General features: G+C 38.5%; 1 protein-coding gene across 1 annotated transcript in view; it reads left to right on the top strand.

Annotated features, from left to right (window-relative positions):
- The window catches only part of il1rapl2 (interleukin 1 receptor accessory protein-like 2), a 221,624-nt gene that overhangs the window by 75,915 nt on the left and 125,257 nt on the right, over positions 1-20,452 (top strand). The gene's annotated exons all lie outside the window — the stretch shown is intronic.

Genomic DNA, 20,452 nt, shown 5'->3' on the forward strand with positions numbered 1-20,452 from the left:
TCCACTGGTTCAAGAGGGAACACAGGTCCTTTTGTTTTCATTGAAGACCTGATGAACCACCACCTGCTGGATCACCTCTAGTCTTCGGAGTTAACATAGAACAAATATGCCTTGTATTATTTATTAAATTATTCTTAAAAAAAAAAAAAAAGTAATATTCTTTAGTTAAAACAGCAATACTAAATGTCAAATAAATTGAAATATTTTTTTAGAAGGGAACATAGACATTATTTGCTTGTGGGGCAAGTCAGACACGTTGCACCACCTTTTGCTGAATCATGATTTTGTCCACACCACTTTTAAGAAAATAAAAAATAGCAGGCTGATCCTGTGCACAACACAGAAATGCATCTCCGATTCCTCATTCTTCATGATTTCATTGTACATGGAGTACATTTGCGCTGAGCTCGTTTGGTGGTGGAGCAATGACACAGTCCTGTAACTGCTGGAAATCAGCGTGCAGTGTATCTTCTGTAGAGATTGCACTCATTTACTTTACACACACACACACACACACACACACACACACACACACACACACACACACACACACACACACACACACACACGCACACACACACACACACAAGATGTGTATCTTAAATATCATGCTCTCGCCTGTTATCCTGCAAGAACAGTGACTGCATCTAACAAATGCATTCTATTATTCCTTTGAATTTGTTAAAGTCATTATCCTTGGCCGTGTGAGTAAGGTCTTCATCTTTGGGCACATCCCTGTAGTGTATATTGAGAAGAGGATCTGGTGATTCACCGTGTCAAGTGCGTCTGTGGCAGAATGATTATTTGAGGGCAGCTCTCAGCAGGGTTTCACACGCTCACAGAAGAAGACTACAGCTTAAAGTCCTAGCTACCTGGAAGTTGCTCCTTTGCGTTAAAGAGTTGTGAACATTTGCCCAATTCCAAAGAGTCCTATACATAAACTACATCCAGCCAGCGTGATTTGAAATGAGAGCTGCATATGATTTAGTGCAGAACAAGGCTCATCAGAGTGATTTTATCAGAGCTGTGGGCCGGTCGAGTGAGATATTGCTCAGGGACGCTTATGCAGGTTGGCAGAGCACAGTGTTGTGTGCCTTTAATTGGGTTCAGAGGAGGCTTTCTAATGTCTGCCTGTGGCTCTCTCCCTGTCTTCCCACCCCCATATCACCCTGACGCTGTCGCTCTCTCTCTGTCACACTCCACATCACGGCTTCAGGAAAATGGACAATGTGGACAATGGTGCATCCGTGCATCTGATGTGCTAGACCTCTGCGGGGAGCTGGAGTTTGGAGACTAAACTGAGACTCGTGACTCATCTGCTCATGCAGATTCCACAGGACGAGATGCGCTGCTCTTGCTCTTTCAGCGCTAGCCATGTCAGCCTCAGCTGCACAGTAATATTCTTATCTATCAGTTATGGACTAGAAAGAGCAAATCTCTAAAACATTGTTGCACAAAAATGCTGAACCTCGGATGATACCCACAGTCGCATCTGTTTTGATCTGCCTGTCAGTGTAATGGAATGCTGCCTTGTTTCTTAACATGAGTTCTGAGGTGCTACTTAATGCACTGGGCTCACAATGCAAAGGCTGTTCTGAAAGATATCTTGCTGTGGTCAAATTCTAAGACAGCATCGCACGGATAAGGCAATTGCAAAATCTATTTGTGAAGCACACGCTCATACAGTTCAAATAAATGTAATTGTATCAAACTTCTTTAAATTTGTGTTTGGCCGCATTGTGTCTATGGCAAAATCTTCAGTGTTATCTGAAACAGATGAACGTGAATCTGGTGAAATATTATTACATTGGTTGTTGTATGTGTCGTGTGAGTTTTAAAATGAAAAATTAAATAAAAAAATATTATAATCAACCAACATAACATAACAAAAAAAAAAAAAAAATATATATATATATATATATATACACATATATACATACATACATACTTATTAGTGCTGTCAAATGATTATCACGATTTTATTTTTTTTAAATATATATATATATATATATATTTTTTTTTTTTTTTTTTTTTTTTTTTTTTACGCAAAATATACATTTAAACTATTTACATTACTAAAATATAAATACACACATATGCATTTATATATTTCAGAAAAATATGTTATGCATAAACATCAAATATATTTATTTATAACATAAATTATATTAATATGAATATATCATGCACTATGGTAAAAGTATTTTGATCTCATAACAGTATTGTGTGAGGAACCATGAAAAAATAAATGAATTAATAATCTGCCCTCTGTAATCATAATTTGTGTGAAATGGAATAAAAAGTGTTGGTGTTTTAGTTTGTGTTTCATTTTTTGCAGTAATGCAAGTAGAGGCATGCTATTCCATTGAGCCTGTGTTGCAATAGACACTGTACAGCACAAGTAGAGTCCAGAGCCTAATATTCTGCTCCTGATGAACAAACAAACATCTCCATTTTGACCATCTCAACTGACAAGCATTCTGAGTCTGTCAGCACTCATTTTCCACATTTCATGGCATATGGACCGAGCGAGAGGATGAGAGAGGCTAATCCATTGAGTGGATGAAGGCTCTGTGCTTGGCAGGCCATGAAAAGAATGGGAGGGACTGACAGAGCCTGTGTAGTCAGTCTATCTGGAGAGATTCGCCTTTGAAATGCCGGAACACAAGACAAGACCCCCCTCAAGGCAGGATTTATTGACATCTGAATCTGTTGTCACCTACGCTTCAAAACTCCATCAGTCACTGTGCTGTGGGGGCAAACAGTTTTAGCCTATCAAAACCCACCACAGATACCAGTGAGTCATCACAGTACACCAGCGTCTGAGGGCTTCTCGAAGCTATCTGCACAACAGAACACACCGCTGGGGTCTAATACCTCATCGGGAGGATCTCACTCATTTTGGAGGTCATCCTGTAACACTGAGGGTCTGGACGTCATGAAAGGTCAAAGATGCACTGCTGGTTATTCAACCCTGAAATACTTTCTGAAAGAAATTCTGCTTTGCCTGAAAAAATCAAGTCTGTTTTAGGATTAGTTTTTGCATTGTGACGTTATTTTCAGTACATGTTTTAATGGCTTTCCACTTATTTATTTTTAAATATAATCCATGCCCTCGGTTCTTGCTTGTCCACGGGCCAAAACTAAACGAGGCTGTGGCTCTGACACAGACAGATGGCAATAAGGCGAAGGAAGTTTGTCAGTTTCACTTTAGATGTGTCATCCTCAAGAGTATTTATGTATTATATAACCAGCCTCATTCCGAAGGGTTTGTCTATCCAAACTCACTGTTCGTATGAAAATAGTCAACGTCTAAATGAAAGCATAGACAGAAATGAGCAAAATCATAACATAATGGGCTAATATTCAAGGCGCAGGAGATGTGAGTCTATAAGCACAAGACGTGAAACCCAGTGCACAGATTCTACAGCACACACCTCAGACATCTGTTCTGGGGCATTTATATCACCATAGATTTAACTTGGAAATAACATGCTTCGAGAATGTTCAAGTTCTTCAACTAATATTTTGATTTACCAGGAGCAGGTGCAGTGACTCTTTCTAATGATCTATTACAGCCAAAATGAAAAGAAATAAACATTATTACATTCATTGTCATACAGTAAGTAGCGTAATGAGATTCTAATAATAATTGCCACTGAGTAAAAAGATGCAGATACAAAATGTGCTCAACTGTCACGCAAATAATTTCACGACATCGAAACATTAGTAATGTGATGTTTTGGTGAGGCTGACTCTGATATTTTCTCCTTGCACGCTGCGCCCAGAGGAAGAGCTGGAGAGACATGTATCTGGCTCTCCTCTGATTTGCCTGAGCTGATGGCGCAGGGGGCCTGATGCAGAAAATTTGTGTCAGAGATGTCTCTGCAGCTCAGACTCCATTTGCCAGGCCTATCGCTTCCCATCAGCCCTTCTTCAATTGATGGCTGTCAGCGGTGTGCTGAGCCTGCACTTCCCTCGCCCCCCAGCGGAGCCAACGTTAGGCTCCTCACCTCATCACTGCAGACGGGTGACAGAGATCTGTTTGCAAATATCACAGACGCTTCCACAATCCAGGACATCCATCACTGCATCCACAGAACACATCAGTCCTCAGTGCTCAATCACATTTTACTTAGGAGACTAACAGAATAATCTGCACTGTATTTGCCTCATCCTGTGGATTGTTTTAGTTAATCACCCTGTCTCTTAAAAGGCCAAGTCTGCTATGATTGGTCAAAAATGTTGGAAATGTAATGCTCCTTACCATAATTACTGTAGGTTTTACCCCCTGCAGCACGTACACACTTCTGAACCTATGGTAACTATGGTGTTGGTAATGGACGTTTGTGCAGTGTTTGTTTGTTTTTGCAGTAAATATCAGTGTCTTCTCAACATGGCAACATCAGCGGGTCGAAGCAGCCAGTAGAGGGCGTTATCGAGTCTGTACCCTGCTGATGCGTCACAGACATAGCGACTGGACTACAAACGAGGCGTTTCAGGAAACTTTGCTGATCATTCCCATGCATTATATTACACATTTAAGGAAAGGTGAAATCAAACAGGTGCCCTTTAAGGGGAACTTCAGTGGCAGATTAGTTTTGATTTGAGAGAAAAACCAAACATTTATCGCATCCATCCTGACAGCTGCAGTCAGTAAATCTAGTGTTGTTAATAGAGAATAGTTTGCCTTCTGTTTGGGCCTGTAACCGAATCATTGAATTGTGTTGAGAGTTGCTGAAATGTGGCTACACAGTCCTGAACAAAATTTCATTAGAAAAAAAACAAAAAAAAAAACATTAAATGTTGAGGCTAACACAGCATAACAAATTTAGTAGCAAATTCACCTTTTTTAAATTTATAATATTTAATAATATTTATAATAATACTTATAATAATTAAAATACTTAATTACAGTAATTCATTCAACGTTCTGTTACGTCAGAGATTATATCTTCTAGAGGAAGGAGGTTAAGGAATAAAATAAAATGTTTTAATTAAAATATTTTTTTCTGTGGTAACGTAGGCACTCCAGACTGTGATATATTGTGAATATAGTCACAGTGCTGCATTTCTGCCTCGTGATTGTCTTCAGCAGTAACAATATTCACAATAAAGCACTGCCTCTTCTGGCTTATAGCTTAATAAAACACACGCAGTGTTATAATTCCTGACAGTACTGCAGACTAAACACTAAAGAGGCTGAAGGTAATCGATGTGGTCACCATGTGAAAGCTCATCTTCTGCTGCTTTTCTAGTTTGTGTTTGTAATAAAGCGAGGTTGTCATGTTGTATTTCTTTCTTCTCTGCTCGGAGGCGTTTGCTCCTCTGAATGTTCCTGTGGCTCGAACACATGCTTTACATGATGAATAAATCTCACAAATGTTGACGTCTGAGGCTTTTAACCCAGCGTCTCTCTCAGCAGAGGTGTGCTTCAGTGGGCGTCTGTGGCTTGGTGTCACAGAAAGCAGCAAACTTGACACAAGCCTCTGTGTACTTTGGAATGGACTACTTTTATTTAGTTTTAAATGAATTGTTTTATTTCCCTGGAATATTGCCAGAGCTGTCGCTAACGGGTGAATGCTAGGACAGATTCCTGGGTTTCTCTGACATACACAAGCAACTTTTTGTAAGTTATTTATTTAGTGTTCAATCTTTACAAGAACCAAATAGATCTCTTTAAGACCTCTTATACTGACTAAACTGGACAGAGTAAAAACACAACAAAAGAAAAATAGTCTTTGTACTTACCTGTTAGCTTTAAAGTGGACTCAAAACTTCTTTTTTGTGTGTGTTAGTGTCTCAGTCCACATTACATTCACACTGTTGTTTTAGGAATACAGTCAATCTGAACACTACTACTAATGTTCTGGTGGAAAACTGCAGCCAGACCTGAAATTACACGAAGCCATACTGTGATTTTAATTCATTGTTTTGATGAATACATATGGCCTTCTTATTTAATCTTTAGCTTTTCATCAACTAGAACACTCTTGAGTTCCTGAGCAACCCCTCTGGGTTCTTGAACCCCTGTCTGGGAGACCAAATCATCATCATCCATGCACCCCCATGCCATTTTAAAGCTGTGTGAGTTTCTGTCTTCTGTTAAAAAACAAAAAAAGACATTTTGAAGAAAACTGGGAACCTAGGAACACTGGAGCATGTTGACTTCCATTGACATTTCTCAAAATATCTCCTTTATGTTCCACAGAAGAAAGAATGTCGTACAGGGTTGGAAGGAGGAGTATATGACAGAATGTTCTCTTTATAGGTGAAAGAGTGTTTTAAAGTGGGATAAGAGAAAGTATTCAAACCCAAAATATGGCCAAGGTCTGTCCCATCAGCTGAGAGCCCACACACTGCAGGACAAGCGCTTTGGAAAGTGCATGGATGGGTCACACCTGACGAGAGATTTCAGATCAACACCAGCGCTCAGTGTCATTGTCATTCAGATGGCTCTAAGAGATGCATGTCATCTTCAGCTGCACTCCTGCTGACTCAAACTGGGTTACTCCTCAGTTAAGCGGTGACTAGATGAAGCGGTTCCCCAGCCTCTATCATCTGATGAACATCCCTGCACATGGCTGGCAAGTCTGCAGCAATGCATGTGTGTGGTGGGTGGATGTACAGGAAGGTGTTGCCTGTTAGTGTGATTTCCTCTGCAGTACTACAGCGGTGAGTCAGGACCAGAAACATCACAGTGCGGCTCTCTAAAATCTGCCTTCTGTTTGGACAAATGTCCTCTTTTCCACACAGTACTGGCATGTTTCACATCCTTTGTTTCATAACATCACTTTCAAATGAATAACAGCATCAAATCCAAAATGTAGGTTGTCCTCAATAAACATAGTATCGCATTGTCAGGACAGTTGTAAGGAGAAAACAAGATTTCTTTGCATTTGCTACATATGCATCAGGCCAGACCGTTAATACATTTCTAGATTATTTTTTGTGAGGATTGCCTAAAATATATACTGAACTTGTTTGTGGAGATAAAGACACCATGTAAGTAATCAGATTATTTTGAAATGCTGAAAGGGTTCTGATCTGCAGCTGTGGAGGAAGAGTGTGTGGGTGTTGCTAGGGTGCTGTGAGATGGTTGCTAGGGTTGAGTCTCTGTGATGCTCCGTGTCATTCTCACTCCAGACGGCTGCAGGTGTATTTCACATGTGTACAGTCTCTAGGCATGTAATGGAGCTTCAGATCATGACTGCTGAGGACACTGCTGATGTCAAGACTGAAAAAGAACATGTGGTGAACTTTAGGAAATAATTTCTGCTTAGTAGTTGTTACTTTTATGGTTTATTATCAGTTTGCACAGAATAAGCAATATGTAGTTATCTACACAGATGACTGACTGAACACAAAAGAGCATGCTGTATTTATGGGATTATTAGCAGAAATTGGATCAATATATAACAAACAGTGTAATACAAGCCTAACACTATAATGTATTAAAACTCATGGTCATGAAGGTCATCTTGCTTGAAAATAAGGCACAAATATCTTAATTTAAGTTATTAAGCATGTCTACTTTCTGATGTCTTTGCTCTTCTGATGTTAAATCATGTGCATTAAGTTATTGTTACTTCTACTACTATTAACTAGCTGTTAACTATGACTTTTTGCATCAATAAACTCCTCATTTGCTGTTTATTAATAGTTAATAAGGACGTAGTTAAGATTAGGTATGGGGTGGATTATCATGCAAAAAAAAAAAAAAAAAGCCATTTATATGTGTTTTATGAGTACTACTAAACATCCAATATGCTAGTAATATGTATGCTAATAACTGATAGTTAGAACTGGTCCCTAGACTAGAGTGTTACTGTTACTTTTAGTGTTAAATTACAGTGGGACCTTTAGACAGACTGATTAGTTGACAACAGGTTTATAAACACTTCTCATTACAAATCTAACAAAATATTGAAAACTTATATCGACAAAAATGTTCCAATTTATGAGAATTTGAAAATAAAGTGATTCTGATTCACATTGCCTTCCTAAATGTGTGTGATGAGGGTGAGCGTGATTTCACCAAGAACAACATGTTCCTGGAACAACATTCCAATCAACCAATCAGAATTGAGAACTTTTCAGGAAATAAAGTTTTAGGGTTATGATCAGGGTTAGGTGCTTCTACACCTTGTTAATCAGCTATCTTTTCACACTGATTTTAGGAATAAATTATGGGTAGGGTTAGGTTTTGGGGCAGGGATTGGGTTAGGTCTATATTTTTTTCAACAGTAATGTTGATCCAGGAACATGTCTTACTTGGCAAAATCACGCGACCATGTGATGAGCGGCAGAGATGGAGTTTGTGCGCAGCAGCATTTACTGCAAACCAAACCACTCACAGTCATATCGCCCTTTCAACTTTATTTTGATTAATATTTACAGCCCTCTTTATTTATTTTAATTTGACATTTTTATAATTGAAATAATCATTATCTTTTGATCAACTCATGAAGCCCCTGCAGTTCCCTCATGAACCCCTGTATGTGTGTTTGTGCAGAAGCTATCGACATGAGGGATGTAAACCATGAGAGACCTCAGCTTTGGGTGAACTGTTCTTTAAAGGTCTTAATCACTCAAGATCGTCCCCCTCTGTGAAGATGAATCTGATCTTTTAGTATGATGCATAACATCAAAGCTGCCATTCTGCTTCTGCAGGCATCCGTTTCTGAATGTGTGTGTGGGATTTGTATATGAAGACAATGAAAAAACTGGGTCTGTTCCTTACATAAGCAATCGCTTGGCCTCAGAAGACTTGCATCGTTTTGTCATTTTTGGAATACAGCATAATCATTACACTTATGAAATACATTTAAACACTTGCATAAAGTGTGGTTAAGCAAATGCAGGCCACATATATTCCTATAATGCAGCTGAAATTACACAATCCAGTTTTAAGGAGAGCATTTCTATTGTCTTCATAGATGAAAATAAATTCTGCATATCAGAATATGTGACTGTAAAATGTGTGTTTGTAGTCGAAAGGGGGTTTAAATAGTGGTTTAAAACTTGTGGCTAATTGCTATTTGTTGTGCATATAGCGGTCTGACAGTTGTTATTGTGGGAGCCATAGCATCTTAATGCAACAAACATGCATTTAAAACAAGTAATTTAGTGCCTGTTTTCATCAAATTGTTTATATAATAGGTCATTATAGAGACAGGCTCCCTGGAGTGAGTTTAGGTTAAGTGCGTTCCTCAAGGTCACATGTGTTGTAGACCAAAGCTTCAGGCACTGGCTCATGACCATCTCTAACAGCATCCTCTGAGCCAGCAATCTGTATCTCAAACATCAGCACTGCCTTTCCCATGATTACACACACAGCCTTTTACAGTCGCCTCAACTGTATCTGTGCCAGGGCCCTATCTCTGGCTGAATGAACGGGTGAAATAAATCACACTGAATGGGAGAAATCAATAACCAATCTGGGAGATGATTAATTAAGTAGCAGGGAATGAATTTCCCACCTGTCCAGATCCAGGTCAGAGGAGCAGCAGATTTTGGATGTGGAGTTCTCTGATGGACACCCGTAGAACTTTCTCTCTCCCTCTCAGTCACTCATTTGTTAAAGAGGTTAAATAGAAAGAGTTGCATCAGTGTCACAGCTCGCTTTCTTTCTTCAGATTCCCTGACTGACTGTCTAGAATAAAGGCCCACTCACACAGAGAACGGTAACTACTATATAAAGATAACAGTATTAGCCTCTACGCCAGATCACAAACACCTTATTATAAGCACACTCTGCAGTTATGTATTTAATCTTAATTGTTCTCTTAGTCTTAATTGTCTTAAAATCTCTTTTAATTGAATAAAGCTCGGCACCACCATACAGTCTTCCAAAGGATTGTGTTTACAGTGCAGAAATCTTGCTTGCATTAATACATTTTCTTCCATAAATCACAAACTAAATACAGTAGACACAATCTGATCCGGCTATGCTGAGTTCCTCTTTGAAGTGGAGTTTCAACTCTGTGTTACGGTGTTGGTGCTCTGGGAATGCTTCTGCGTGACCAGTGTATAGAGCACTGGTCTCAAACTCAGTTCCTGGAGGGCCACAGCTCTGCATAGTTTAGCTCCAACCCTAATCAAACACACCTGATCCAGCTAATCATGGTCTTCAGGATAACTAGAAACTTCCAAGCAGGTGTGAGTTGGAGCTGATTGGAGCTAAACTGTGCAGAGCTATGGCCCTCCAAGAACTGAGTTTGAGACCTCTGGTCTAGAGCATCTGTGCAAACACACCAGTCCCATTGGTGGACATGAGGTCAGATAACGTGGCATGGTGCACCAGCACACCTACGTCAAGGAATCCTCAGCTTCTTTGTCTACAGGAAGCTGCTTGTCTGCTTATGTGTGTGAAATCAGTGTGTGTGCTTAGAAAAAGAGCAACAAACCATGTCAGATTCTAAGTAAAGGAGATGTGTGACACCACTGTGTTATTTGTTTGGGAGCGAGCATGCTTGGTCAGTCCTCAAGGAGGCTCAACTTTGCAGAAATGAGCGATCTCATATGTAAGCATATGCATATGATAAAATAATGCGATCATCAACACTGACCACATACAAACGAGAACTGCCTAATGTTACCGAGTGAAATGTTAATCCAGAAAGTGTTAAAGGCCTGTGCAAGTTTTGGGAGGACTGATGGAAGCCATCTACTGCATCTTTGCTGTGATAATATTACTGAATATGATGCAGATTTAGTACTTGATGAAAATGCAATTTTCTCAGCTTTCTGCTCAAAATGTTGCTTTTTTCATGTAATCTACCTACATTCAACGTCGAAGTAAAAAAAAAGAATGCTTGAAGCTAAAAGAAAACAGATTTGTGTGTGTGTGTGTGTGTGTGTGTGTGTGTGTGTGTGTGTGTGTGTGTGTGTGTGTGTGTGTGTGTGTGTGTTCTTTATTTTGATGAATAACATATTCAGATATTCATACAACAAAATATTCCATGAAATTTTAGTGAAAATCAGCAAAAACCCTGGCGGTCTCTGGGAACTTTTTCTCAAAAATGCTGACAGGGAAAGGGTTAATATGTGGCTAAAATGGGACCATTTTCTCTTGAAACAGTATTTGCATTGTCTAAAGCCAAATAATGATCCACAATTGTTTTATTATGCTTGCAGTCTGTGAACTCCTGTTGCAGACTTGTTGCCAGCAAAAACATCAAAGCCAACAAGCTTGAGTCTTTTAGCTCACCTCAAAAAACACTTTTATTTATGGATTTTGTTGTTCCATTCCAGCATCAAAGTAGACGTCATTTATTAAACTAAAGCAGTCCCTGGTCTTTGGTGATATTTCTGGGTCAACGCACAGTGTCACATGAACATGATGACATTAGTGTGAGCTGGTTACATGACAGATAATTAGATTATTAATGCTGCCCTTTTCTTTCTCAATTACACTTTACATGACGTTGAATTACACTGTAAACTCACTGAAATGTTCACATGATTATATATAGAGTGATCTTCACACAAGAGAGTTCAGGAAGCTTTAAGGGAAAGCTGGCTCGAGAGCTCAAGCTTGTCTCTGCTTGTGTCTGTTAGTGTCGCCACACAGAACTTGGTAGTATCTGTTGTTTTCTAACTTTTATCTTTTCCTGACAAGATGGGAATTGCAATTTGCCACCTTTCCGGTCCATCAGTGTGATTGGCTGTTGCTGTCAGAGGAATAGTTACAGTATGAACCGCCCAGAAATGGAAGTAATATGCATAGTTTAAGGTCTGCAGTTAGAACAGCATCTTTAAGGTTTTTCCTATGCATTATTCACTCTTTAATTACTTCCAAAGTAATCTAGGCCATGTTCTGAACACTGAAGATGCTGTCAAACATGCGTTTGTACTGATGTGTCACAATATAATACTCATATAATACTCTCTGAGTGCATATGGAGAGGATATATTAGCCACATGAACAGACTACTTCCTGTCACTCTGTGCTAGGAATATCATCCTGTCTGCTCTGGTATGTCTATATACAGTATATATCAGATTCAGTATCTGTAGAAATGCACCTGTGATTGGATCATTGCACAGCTGAAAACACAGTGGAAGATCACTGTGAAATACAAACAGAAGACACAAATAACCTCCCTATGCTGATACATACTGTACAGCTCTTATGCCACAGTGATGTGTCATTATAATGGAGATATAAGAACATCCCTGCCACTAAACAGCAGGGATTGTGTTCAAATGTATGAGCCTCATTAGGATTGACATCTGGCTTCATTCTGTATACTCCTTTTGGAAGCTGCTTGAAAAGACAGCATTTTATTTGACATTTAATATGTCTATCTACAGCTTATCACTAGACTGATCTTAAATTGCTAATTATCTTTCCTTCTCTTTTTCAATTCAATTGAAGTTTATTTGTATAGCGCATTTTACGATACAAATCGTTGCAAAGCAACTTTACAGAAAATTAAGTTTCTACAATATTTGGTAGTAGTTTATCAGTGGTGACTGTCAGTTTATGTACATATGACAGAAATGTATGGAAAAAACAATTAAAGTTGTAATCAAACAGACGATGAACACTATTTACAGCAATTATTATACGATGCAATCAAACTTTTAGCAAAATTTGGTAGTTTTGTATGTTGTTTCAGGGTTGGCATCATCTGAGGTCCTCTGAGGGGTTGGCATCATCTCTTCTCAGGTGTTCTGGATCCAGACTGGAGCTTGTGTAAATCCTAGGTACAAAACAGAGAAACAAATAGAGTAAAATTAATTAGTTTAACACAAGCTAAAGAATAATAATTTGCATTGGATCGGATATAACTGCAGTCAAAGATTATGAGATTATTTGTTACATGGGAAATATGATTTTCAAAAGACAAGTTGCTGTCTAATATAACAGCTAGATTTTTGACAGTAGAGGAAGTAACAGTACAGCCGTCTAGCTGCAAATTGTAATCTATGAGATTCTGTGTACTGTTTTTTGGTCCAATAAGTAATATCTCTGTCTTATCCAAATTTTATGGTAGAAAATTATTGGTTATCCAGTCTTTTACATTGTTAACACACTCTGTTAGCTTAGATAATTTTGAAGTTTCACCTGGTCTTGTTGAGATATATAGTTGAGTATCATCAGCATAACAGTGGAAACTAATCCCGTATTTTCTAATGATATTACCAAGGGGCAACATGTATATTGAAAATAGCAGAGGACCTAGGACAGATCCTTGTGGCACTCCATATTTTACTGGTGATAAATTAGATGACTCCCCATTTAAATAAACAAAGTGGTAGCGATCGGACAGGTAGGATCTAAACCATCTTAAAGCCTGCACTTGGATACCTGTATAGTTTTGTAATCTATCTATGAGTATGTCATGATCTATGGTGTCGAACGCAGCACTAAGATCAAGTAAAACTAGCAGTGAGATGCAGCCTTGGTCTGAAGCAAGAAGCAAGTCATTTGTAATTTTAACAAGTGCAGTTTCTGTGCTATGATGGGGCCTGAAACCTGACTGAAATTCTTCATAGAGATCATTTTTTTGCAGGAAGGAGCACAATTGAGCAGACACAACTTTTTCTAAAATTTTAGACATAAATGGAAGATTTGAAACGGGTCTGTAATTTGCCAGTTCACTAGGATCTAGTTGTGGTTTCTTAATAAGAGGCTTAATAACCGCCAGCTTGAATGGTTTTGGGACGTGACCTAAAGATAACGACGAGTTAATAATATTGAGAAGCGGTTTCTCTCTGCTACAGGTAACAACTCTTTCAGTAATTTAGTGGGTACAGGATCTAATAAACATGTTGTTGGTTTAGATGCAGTGATAAGTTTATTTAGCTCTTCCTGTCCTATAGTTGTAAAGCACTGCAGTTTATCTTTGGGTGCGATGAATGAAACTGAAGTATTAGATGCTGTATATTCTACATTTGTTATTGTATTTCTGATGTTATCTACACAGAGCAGTTGAGATAAATCAGGCAGGTTATTTGTGAATCTGTCTTTGGTGGCTGGAACAATAGTTCTGCCCGGACGATAACACCGAGCCATATACAGTAGTTAATCTCAGTAATACGCAGAATGCACGATACAAGGAAATGGTCAGTAACATCATGACTTTGAGGTACAATATCTATATCAGTAAGATCAATTCAATGTGATATAATTACATCTAGTGTATGATTAAAACGATGAGTGGGCCCGGTGATGTCTTGCTTGACATTTACCTGGCATGTAGCATGTCAAAATAATTGATTTCAATCAGTGGATAGATAGAGCAGAACAAAGACGAATTACTGCCTACTTTTGCATGATCTCTAGAGCCCAGAGACTCAAACACACCGCTGACATTAGCATGGTTTCCTCATCTTTACATGCAGGCCGTGCCTGACGTGTTTTCATTTACAATCCAACAGAAGTCTTTATATGGACTAGACTGATTTTTTCTCACATGGTCATTTGTTCAGAGGTTGTGAGTGTGTTTAGAGTCTATATGTATGTATGTAAGTATAATTGTGTTTCCTTCACTAATTATTCAAAATATAAATCATTTTCAAAAATGAGTCATTTTAAAGCAGTAAGATGTATAGAAACTCTATCAACTCTATTACTGTTGCTCATGTTTAGGGACATCCGTCCTTGACATACAGTATGTTAGGTTTCCAAGTTTTATGGGTTTATTCCATAGACATAATGATTTTTATACTGTACAGACTGTATTTTCTTTCACCCTACACCTACCCCTACCCCTTACAGAAAACTACAGGCAATTTTAGATTCTCAAAACACAGAAACTACATTCTGTATGATTGATAAGCTTGTTTTCTCATGGGGACCTAAAAATGTCCCCACAAAGACAAGGATTTTGTGGCAACAAATGCACACACACAGAATATAAATGTCAATACAAAATGCCACGAGGAAACCTTGACAATAAACGTCAAATGCTATCTGATATCATCTGAACTTCTTATTTTATTTGAATAACATATACTCATCTTAACACACACACATAACCCTAACCCTACACACACACACACACACACACACACACACACACACACACACACACACACACACACACATAGGTCACTTTATTAATTCATACATTCATTCATGTGCTACAGTATATGTGTTCACACAGAGGTTTGTTGATCATTTACAGTAGTACAGTAATGGTCAAAGCTGGAGCTCTCGGTCTAGAGGGGAAAAGTCACAGTTTTCCACAGAGCCGCTGGATTCTGCCTCACACACACAGTGCAGATTGCCTCTTGGTCATGCTATTATCAGCCAAACACAAACTGGCTTTGAAGTGTGAACTTGGCATCAATGAGAAATCAGTGTGCTATACATTTCAGCTCAAATAGACTGTTGTGTCTGATATATTTGGGCTGGACTGAGGGACTGTTGTTTTCTCTGGAGATGCTGTGTGAGGAGAACGGCCCGTGAGCTGCTGTCATGCTGCCCTTGCCTTCAACCAACCTCTGTCCTTCTGATAGACAGATAGAATCACACGCAGCTCCCATAAAATAAAAGCATCCGCTGAATGACAGCTTGTCCACTTGCAATATTAACAGCTACTTGCATAGTTAATGGTTAATGAATAGAAAATGTCTTTGAATAGCAAAGACATAGAGGTGATTTTGACACAGACATGCATTTTAAAGCTGGTGTAATGTTGGTAGATGATATTAGGAGGGTTTCAGGGGAGTTTGAAGAAATGTTTCTGCACTCCCATCATCATGATAATATGTTCCAGCAGAGGTTGGACAGGTCACAGGGTCAGGTTCAGTTAAATCACAGAGACATGAGCTGATTTCTGTTAGAGCACTAGTACTGACGGTAGTGTATAATGAGGTTTGAGTCTGACTGGATCATCAGCTGAACCAGTTCCCTCCACTGTTATAGATCTAAACCAAAAACCATAGTTTAGTATTCATTTAATCAAATACAAACCCGATTCCAAAAAAGTTGGGACACTGTACAAATTGTGAATAAAAACAGAATGCAATGATGTGGAAGTTTCAAATTTCAATATTTTATTCAGAATACAACATAGATGACATATCAAATGTTTAAACTAGGGCTGTCAAATGATTAATCACGATTAATCACATCCAAAATAAAAGTTTTGTTTACATAATATATGTATGTGTACAGGGTATATTTATTATGTATATATAAATACACACACATAAATTATATATTTAGAAAATATTTACATGTATATACATTTATATATTTATATTCTTATATTTTATATTATATATAAATATATTTAATATATAAACATAACATATTCTTCTTAAATATATACATGCATGTGTGTGTATTTATATATACATAATAAATATACACAGTATACACGCATATATTATGTAAACAAAACTTTTATTTTGGATGTGATTAATCGTGATTAATCATTTGACAGCCCTAGTTTAAACTGAGAAAATGTATCATTTTAAGGGAAAAATAAGTTGATTTTAAATTTCATGGCATCAACACATCTCAAAAAAGTTGGGACAAGGCCATGTTTACCACTGTGTGGCATCCCCTCTTCTTTTTATAACAGTCTGCAAACGTCTGGGGACTGAGGAGACAAGTTGCTCAAGTTTAGGAATAGGAATGTTGTCCCATTCTTGTCTAATACAGGCTTCTAGTTGCTCAACTGTCTTAGGTCTTCTTTGTCGCCTCTTCCTCTTTATGATGCACCAAATGTTTTCTATGGTTGATAGATCTGGACTGCAGGCTGGCCATTTCAGTAGCCGGATCCTTCTTCTACGCAGCCATGATGTTGTAATTGATGCAGTATGTGGTCTGGCATTGTCATGTTGGAAAATGCAAGGTCTTCCCTGAAAGAGACGACGTCTGGATGGGAGCATATGTTGTTCTAGAACTTGGATATACCTTTCAGCATTGATGGTGCCTTTCCAGATGTGTAAGCTGCCCATGCCACACGCACTCATGCAGCCCCATACCATCAGAGATGCAGGCTTCTGAACTGAGCGCTGATAACAACTTGGGTTGTCCTTGTCCTCTTTAGTCCGGATGACATGGCGTCCCAGTTTTCCAAAATGAACTTCAAATTTTGATTCGTCTGACCACAGAACAGTTTTCCACTTTGCCACAGTCCATTTTAAATGAGCCTTGGCCCAGAGAAAACGCCTGCGCTTCAGGATCATGTTTAGATATGGCTTCTTTTTTGACCTATAGAGTTTTAGCCGGCAACGGCGAATTGTGTGGATTGTGTTCACCGACAATGTTTTCATGTTGCCCATGTTGTGATTTCCATTACAGTAGCATTCCTGTATGTGATGCAGTGCAGTCTAAGGCCCCGAAGATCACGGGCATCCAGTATGGTTTTCCGGCCTTGACCCTTACGCACAGAGATCGTTCCAGATTCTCTGAATCTTTGGATTATATTATGCACTGTAGATGATGATAACATCAAACTCTTTGCAATTTTTCTCTGAGAAACTCCTTTCTGATATTGCTCCACTATTTTTCGCCGCAGCATTGGGGGAATCGGTGATCCTCTGCCCATCTTGACTTCTGAGAGACACTGCCACTCTGAGAGGCTCTTTTTATACCCAATCATGTTGCCAGTTGACCTAATAAGTTGCAAATTGGTCCTCCAGCTGTTCCTTATATGTACATTTAACTTTTCCGGCCTCTTATTGCTACCTGTCCCAACTTTTTTGGAATGTGTAGCTCTCATGAAATCCAAAATGAGCCAATATTTGGCAAGACATTTCAAAATGTCTCACTTTCAACATTTGATATGTTATCTATATTCTATTGTGAATAAAATATAAGTTTATGAGATTTGTAAATTATTCCATTCCTTTTTTACTCACAATTTGTACAGTGTCCCAACTTTTTTGGTATCGGGTTTGTACTTCCCAAATCCAAAAGTGAATTGAAACTTTCCTTAATAAACCAAACTTTTGAATTTATAGCTCTAAAAAAAGAACTGTAAATTCAAATATCATAACAATCAAGCACAATTTTTTGTTGCTGGTCATTTCTTAATTATTAGAGTCATTTCTACTTATTCTATATTGGCTGTTATTCTGTTTGTAATCAGTCATGTCGGATTTGTGATAGTTACAGCAGATCTAGTGAAATACTAAAGAACTGAAATACCTTCAACACATCCAATACTTGAGTAAAGACTTTACACTGAATATATATACTCAGTATCTCACAGAAGTGAGTACACCCCTCACATTTTTGTAAATATTTTATTTGCGCTTCTGAATTTATCAGGATTTAGTTTGAATTTTAGTCTAGCTCCATGTTTAATCTGACTCCAATTTCACGTGATCATTAAATTTGGGCAATATTTCTATCAAAAGCTGATCACAGATATCGATTGTTTATTAATTTAGATATTTGAGTATTCTGAAAATCCCATACTTTCAATTATTCGTTCACTGCAGACCCGGTATCGCTTTAGAAGTAACATTTCGGCCGATTGAATGCTCTTCCCGAACACAAACTCGTCAGTCTGATCTTAAACATTGGATGCAGGGTAAATATCTACCTTTAAGTCGGTCGTGCCCTGCTTACTTGTACAAAAAGCATAGTTTTTATATATTTACGAAAACTGCAACTTATTTAAGACAGTGATAGTCAGAAATCGAAATGGACTCAATTGATGTGCCCCATGCTCCATCTATTAAACCTTTCGTATGAACAATCCTGAACACAGATTTGAGGTAATACCTTCGCTTTAATCTACTAGTAATAATGAATTAAGAATAATGCAGAATAAATCAAATATAACAATTTATTATCAGTCAGGTAAAATTGTATCATGCCAATTACATAATGAAAATAATTAGAAGCCAATTTAGAAAGGATAGTGTAATTGTAAATCACATTGTAGTTGTGTTGCAACTTTGCTCCTGCACAAAGACAATTTAGCCATATTGGGAACGGCCAAGTGATCCATGCAGGAGGCACACAAATTTAACATAGTCACACATGTAACAGTTATCCTAATTTAAGACACATGGTCTAAAATGCATAGCTAAGCACTCAGGTGTTTTAGAGAATAAACTTAACTAGCCAATGTGTACATGTAGTAGCACAAACAACTATACAGTGTCCTCTGTAGGCACAATGTGTTTAACACAATTACATAATAGTATACCTGACTTCAGGAAGATACATAGTATGGAGCATATAAAATACACTCCACACTACGGGCTTTCTGGCTACAGAATCGTGCAGTAGTGGTTTGTCACTTCCCTTAAATACTCAGACCAGACAACAAAGAAATCTTCAAATCAGCTGTAAAAACATAAAAGACCTTTTGGTTTTTTAGGTTCCCGCGGTCACATCAGGGTCACACCTGTCTGGAGATAAACATTCTCAAAGACCCCTAAAGGGGGACACACCCCCTTCTCAGCAGAACACAATTCTACAAAAGTTTTCAATCTTTCTCATAATATAAATGACTACTGTGAAATTGAGACCATTTTACCAATCGCACAGAGACCTTTAAAATGATACCAGTTCACAATCATGAATCCTGAAGATATAGTAAATGTTTTATGTGAGCGTAACAACTTTTCGATGCCTGGACCATGTGCCCTGGGGGGAAGGAGGGGTGAAGGTACCAAAGAGCAAATGGTCTTTCTTCCAGATCTTCCTATCTGTTTGTTTGGCTCCACGAGGAGATCGAAGCCCATTGTTTTGGTGCATCTGCATTTGCATTGCGAGAGTTCCTGAAAGTCTGGCTTCACAAAGAATTCATTTCATAAGGAAATAATAGACACATCAAAAAAATCTGTTCATGTGACAACACTGAAGAAATGACACTTTGCTACAGTGTAAAGTAGTGAGTGTACAGCTTGTATAACAGTGTAAATTTACTGCCCCCTCAAAAAAACTCAACACACAGCCATTAATGTCTAAAACGCTGGCCACAAATGTGAGTACAACCCTAAGTGAAAATGTCCAAATTGGGCCCAAAGTGTCAATATTTTGTGTGGCCACCATTATTTTCCAGCACTGCCTTAACCCTCTTGAGCATGGAGTTCAGCAGAGCTTCACAGGTTGCCACTGGAGTCCTCTTCCACTCCTCCATGATGACATCACGGAGCTGGTGGATGTTAGAGACCTTGCGCTCTTCCACCTTCCGTTTGAGGATGCCTCACAGACGCTCAATAGGGTTTATGTCTGGAGACATGCTTGGCCAGTCCATCACCTTTACCCTCAGCTTCTTCAGCAAGACAGTGGTCATCTTGGAGATGTGTTTGATGTCGTTATCATGTTGGAATGCTGCCCTGCATTGGAATGGGAGGGGATCATGCTCTGATTCAGTATGTCACAGTACATGTAGCTCCAGTGCCGCCAGCACTCATGCAGCCCCAGACCATGACTCTCCCACCACCAGACTTGACTGTAGGCAAGACACACTTGTCTTTGTACTCCTCACTTGGTTGCCGCCACACACGCTTGACACCA

The sequence above is a fragment of the Cyprinus carpio genome, chromosome B14 (genome assembly GCF_018340385.1).
Source record: "Cyprinus carpio isolate SPL01 chromosome B14, ASM1834038v1, whole genome shotgun sequence".
NCBI classification, from domain to species: Eukaryota; Metazoa; Chordata; class Actinopteri; order Cypriniformes; family Cyprinidae; genus Cyprinus; species Cyprinus carpio.